The sequence below is a fragment of the Hibiscus syriacus genome, unplaced genomic scaffold (genome assembly GCF_006381635.1).
Source record: "Hibiscus syriacus cultivar Baekdansim isolate YM2019G1 unplaced genomic scaffold, ASM638163v2 tig00110515_pilon, whole genome shotgun sequence".
Classification (NCBI taxonomy): Eukaryota; Viridiplantae; Streptophyta; class Magnoliopsida; order Malvales; family Malvaceae; genus Hibiscus; species Hibiscus syriacus.
This window is the reverse complement of record NW_024062769.1, coordinates 595,028-601,452: the sequence shown is the minus strand read 5'-3', so window position 1 is coordinate 601,452 and position 6,425 is coordinate 595,028.

The window sequence follows — 6,425 nt, the reverse complement described above, 5'->3', positions numbered from 1 at the left end:
CAAAGTTGTCAAGTCTTCTTATTAAATGATGTGGATAATTAGACTTTCATAGTTGAGATAGAAAATGTTTCAACTGCATGAGAATATTTTAAATGGATCCGAAAAAGTTACATGGATTTCCTCAAGAAGGAAATGAAAGATTTTTTTAAAAAAAATAAAGTAAAAGTATTATATTCAGTTAAATCTCGAATGAGATAATAGATAAACCCTAGTGGGTGATAGTGCAAGTGTGAACGAGATAGGTAGTAAACATTTGATAAAGATTCCAGGGGCTAGGTTCCTAGTGAACCTGATGGAATTATCATTTGATGAGCTAAAATCATAATGGGTATAGGTTGTTTGTCTCCAAAGACGTTAATTCAGAAAGATGCATAGGGTATGGATATTATAGTTTTGGTGAGAAAGTAAAATCATCGCTCAAAGAGATATCAATAATGATTGTGAAGAAAATAATGTCATATATATATATATATATATATATATAGCTTTTCTGGCTAATGTGATAGATACTTAATTAATTAAAGTATAATTGTCTGATAATTTCACAAAACTGGGAATTTATAGATGTCTTTTCAAATAATTCATGGGGTTACCTCCAGATCGAGAGGTGTAATTCAAAGTTGATGATTATTAAGGTATTGAACATGTTTATCTGATTTAGTATAAAATGACTTAAGTAAGCTAATAGAATTAGGGGCTCAGTTATAAGAGTTGATTGATCAAAATTTTATCAGCCCGAGTATTTTATCTTGGGAAGTATTTGTATTATTAGCGAAAACAAAGATAAACCTATGCTATTATGCATCAATTTTGGTAGTTAAATAATACTCTTCGAGAGAAGAACTTGGAAGGTATATGGAGGGCATATGTAATTGATTCCAAGGGATCATGGGAAAAATACTTGCTTTTAGAAGAATTGCTTAAAATAATAGTTATTAATCGAGCATCAAGATGGTTGTATACGAAGCTTTATATGGGAAAAAAAGTTGAATACCATTAAATTGGTTTGAGTTAAAAGATCTAAATCTAGTTGGCCCTAAATTAATGAAAGAAATGGATTATAAAATGAATGTCACCCAAGATAACTTTAAGATAGCTTCATATTAACAAAAGTATTATTCTTATCTAAAGAGAAAAGAGATTAAATAGCAAGAAGGTGATAAAGTTTTTCTGAAAGTACCGCCTGGGAAGAAAGTATTGCGGTTTGGGCTGAGTCTGAGATTTATTTAATCTTATGAGATTTTATCTGTTAGCTTTACCTCCCGAAATGGACAAGACCTATAACGTTTTTCATGTGTCGTTGCTTATTAATTACTGATCAAATGCATCGTATGTTCTTACATTAGGGAAAATAGAGATTCGATCATATTTGAAGTATGAAAAAGAACCAATGCAGATCTGGACTCGAGAAATCTAAAAACCATGTAACAAAATGATTACTCTAGTTGAAGTATTGTGGTAAAAGCATGAAGTCTTTAAATTCGAGGATGATTTTTCTTAAGGGGAGAATTATAATACCCCAAATATCATGTCAGTGACTTTATTGAAAAGATTTAAAATGTTAGGATTTATTTGATTAAATGATAAAAGATGAGAAATGATTTAGAATAGTGGTTTAGACTAAATTGTAACAATGGATGATTAAAAGGGGATTTTGGTCATTTGGAATAAAAGGAATTTAAAATATATATTCTTATTTTTAATAGGGGAAAGAGGAAAGGGAAATTAATTACTCTCTTTCTTCTTCTTCTTCCTGTGGGTGGTACTCTTCTCCATAGCAAAGGTAAATCTCATTTAATTAGTTTTTCCTTTCGATTATGGTTTGTTATTATAACCTTAAGTGATATGTAAGCTTAAGAAAGGGTTAAATGAGGTTAAAATTATGAGATGAATGAGTTATTATAGATTAGAAAAAATTGGTTTTTGAAGGATATGTTGGAATATGAGTTTTTAATGATGTTTATTAGTATATTTGACTTGTCAAAGAAGTAAATAAGATATTAGAAGCTTTAGATATGAGTAAAACATGTTAGAAAAAGTGGTGTAATTCTTAGATTGAAATGTTCTTGGGAGATTTTGGATGTTTTAATAAGATAAATGAAGGAAAGTTAGTAAGGATAAGTAAAGAAGAGTTTAATAGTATTGTTGGGTGTAAACCTAAGGAAGTTTGACCAAATTTGGTTAAATATCACACTGAAAAATGGAAAATCTGGGTAAGGGTATCGATACTGATAGAACAGTACTGATACTATAGGCTAAAATGGGTACAAATATGACGAACATTATCAGTACCAAGGCAAGTGGTATTGATACTGAAGGGGTATAGATACTACAAAGGAAAGTATCAATACATGGATAGTAGATTGTCAAAATGGTATCGATACTGAAATAGAGTATCGGTACCGTAGTACAGTAGTATCGATACTGAGAGAAAGGTATCCGTACCATAATATAGAAGTATCGATACCATGGTAGGGGTATCGATAATATTATACTATTGAGTCTGGGACTATAAGATAGGTTGAAATTGTTATAGAAATGTAAATAATAGTACTTGTGAATATTATTAAAGTATAAATGTTTGGAAATATATTAACATTTGATATTGTACGTTTCTTTAATGGATGCTTCAGAAGATCGAAATCAAACTCCCGAGTCAAATAAAACGAAAGGCAAAAGTGAAGTATTTGAGTAATAAGATTTGCGTTTTGGATATAATCACGAGGCAAGCCAGGTGAATACATTTATTGTAATTATTTGAGATGAATAAAATTATCCATGATTCAAATTAGAACGTTTTAAGAGAATGTATGTTTTATAGTATTTAATATGTTACCATTATATATATGGAAATGATATTATAAATGATTTTTTGAGAATGAACTGCTCTAAAATGAATCATAAATGAAATTCATGAAAGGATGCATTAAGGCATGAAAGATACCATAAATAAAATGCATTAAAGGATGCATAAAGTCATGAAAGGATGCCATAAATGAAATGAATTAAAAGATGCATTAAGGAACGAAAGGATGCCATAAATGAAATGGATGAAAGGATGCCATAAATGAAATGCATGAAAGGATGCATTAAGGCATGAAAAGATGCCATAAATGAAATTCTTGAAAGGATGCATTAAGGCATGAAAGGATTCCATAAACGAAATGCATGAAAGGATGCATTAAGGCATGAAAGGATGTCATAAATAAAATGCATGAAAGGATGCATTAAGGAATGAAATGATACCATAAATGAAATGCATGAAAGGATGCATTAAGGCATGAAAGGATGCCATAAATAAAATGCATGAAAGGATGCATTAAGGAATGAAATGATACCATAAATGAAATGCATGAAAGGATGCATTAAGGCATGAAAGGATACCATAAATGAAATGCATGAAATGATATATTAAGGTATGAAAGGATGCCATAAATGAAATACATGAAATGATGCATTAAGGCAAGAAAGGATGTCATAACTGAAATTAACGAATAATTACTAAAGAAAAATGTATAAGAAATAAATGTATGTTGGACATACTAAGGATTTTTATGATAATAGTGTGAAAGAAGTTTAGTTTCAATAATAGGGACTTATATAATCCTTATGGATGATACAAATTAGTTCAAAAACTAAGAAATTCATAATAAGTTTATGAATTTTCATATTGGTAGTGGGTGTGCAACCCATGTAAATTATAGTAATGTTTGGGGAATTTCTGTTTTGGAACTACATGTGTAAACTATAGAATTTATAATAAAATTAAATTGATAATTAATAATATGAATAATTTTTATAGTAGGATCTGTTCTAAACTAAAAGATTAAAAGCCTAATTGTGCCTTTGGCAGAAAGGTCTCAATCATGCCAATTAGATGAAATGTTAAATACCTTCGAGTAAAACACTAAAAGCCTAACTGTGCCTTTGGCAGAAAGGTGTCAATCTTGCCAGTTAGATGAAAGGTTAAATAACTTTGGGTAAAAGACTAAATGTCTAACAATGTATTTGGCATAAAGATGCCAATAATGCAAGTTGAATGAAGGATTAATTGCTTATTCGTGCTAATCAATATGAAAAGAGGCCAAAAATAGAATTGTATAACCACACATAATTGGTATAGAAGAATGTGATAAATGAATATATATATATAACAGTGCATTATTGGCAGCAAAGTATCCCACAAATGAAAATACATAACGATATATTAATGGTGTATAAGGTGTCACTTATGATAATTATAAAGTATAAAGGACTAATTGGCATTTTGGTGCAATACATGTGCATTACCTTCTCATTTAACGTACATAGGGAAAATAAAGAATAATTGGGAAGATTATACAGAGGGATAGGTAGGCTGGACCTACTAAAAATAAATTCGATGAGTTTATAAAAGAAACTTGGTTGAACTTAGAAGGATTTATTTGATCCTTATAGAATAGGTGATTTAATTCATCATTTAATAGTCATGAGATATGTATGTATAAATTTTTGTTTCTTTATAATATTATACCTCACTAAGAAAATACTTAGCGTGTGTTGATTTCACGCATAAGTAAAAGAAAAGACTAGTTGGATACGGGTGCAGTAGCATCTATCATAAATCTAAGGTTGGCTCTCATCGTAACAGTAGAATAATCATTTTTATTTTGAACATTGTTGGCATGTAATCCAAATTAAGAAAAATGCTATGGAAAGTATGTAAAGTGGAAATTTTGGTCGTATATTTCAACAAATGTTTTATGATGGTACTAAAATGTTTTAGTTCAAACTTTTGATCAAATTTTATGGGTTTTAAAAGAAAAAATTGTTTTAAAGTGATGTTACATCTATATCTCGTGTACAAAAAAGTATACGGGAGATGGGTGTTACAATTTCCTTTCCTCAACTTGTTTATCCCTTTTTACTAACCTTGATGGAAAATGTGGTGGCACGTCATAGGTAGATGGCGTTGGATCCATTTGTTCTTCGTTACACTTCTTCTAGGATCTTGAATCATTAGTCTTCTTCCCTTTTTTAGATTGCTTCATCTTTTGGAACAGGTGGCACCATTACAGTACCACTCCGAAGAGTGCTGGCGCTGACATTGTCCCTTGGATTTACCTCGTTTTGAGAAGAAAGTTTACCTTGTGATTCCAAGCGTCCTACGGTTTAAGCCAGTTGGCTTATCTGCTTGTTTATATCTTGTAAGTGGGCTTTAGTACGAATCTAAAACTTTCTTGGGAATGAGCTAATCTTTCAACAATTGACTCTAATGATGAATTCTACGGCTGTTGGGGTGGTGGAGGTGGCCTTAGTTGATAAGTTTGATTTGGCCTTGAATTTTGGTCATAACTAAAATTTGGATGATCCCTGCACCCTGGGTTGTAAGTATTTCCGTAGGGATTATAAGTCCTCTGGGGAGGTCCTGGAAATTTCCCGACTTCATTGACTTGAGCTAATGTGTCATCTTGGATCAGTGGAGATCTGTCTATTGGATAATCATGTAATGCACATATTCCACATGATCTATTTGGTCATGACTTTCCTACAATAAGAGAGTTTACTACTTCAGGTAATTTATCTATCTTTCTTTCTAAAGAAGATGAACTTATCTCAAGAACCCTTCGAGGGGGTTCATTAGTTGGCCAAAATAGTTGGGAATTTGCTTCCATTGTGGAAATTAAATCATTAGCCTTATTAGGAGTCATGTTCACTAAAGCTCCTCCGCTGGTAGCATCAATCATCTTCATTTCCAGGGGAGTTAATCCTTCATAAAAGTATTAAAGAATTGTTTGTTCGGTTAACCCATGTTGTGGGCAACTAGCACATAATTTTTTAAATCTCTCCCAGTAGTCATAGAGTGAATCTCCATTAAGTTGCTTGACTCTAAGTATTCTCCTTCGTAACGCACTTGTTTTCACTACAGGGAAATACCTGTCAAGAAAAAGGCAAGTTATTTGAGCTCATGTAGTTATAGAATTTAGGGGTAGATAAAATAACCATTCTTTAGCTGAATTGGCTAAGAAAAAAGGAAAAGCTATAAGTTTAATTTGATCCTTGGTTACTCCATGTAGTCTCATGCTGGAGAAGACCAAGTGAAATTCTGTGAGATGTTTATGTGGATTCTCATTGGGTAATCTGCGAAAGGTATGGAGGAGATGAATAAGGATAGTTTTTAATTGGTATAGAGGTTCACCTTGAGGAAAATCAATGCACAATGTCTCTTGTTCAGTAAGTGTCGTGGCTAACTCTCTGATAGTGGGATTGGCCATCGGTTTTGGTTCTATAGTAACAGATTTACCTGAATTTGATTCTAGATTTGATTTTTGTCTCCTACTTTCCCGAAGCGTCTGTGCATGAAGTCTCCTAGCTCTGGCTTCGATTTTCGGGTTGTAGTCCACTAATTTTCCCGGATTTGTCTTGATCATAAAACAAAAGCAAAC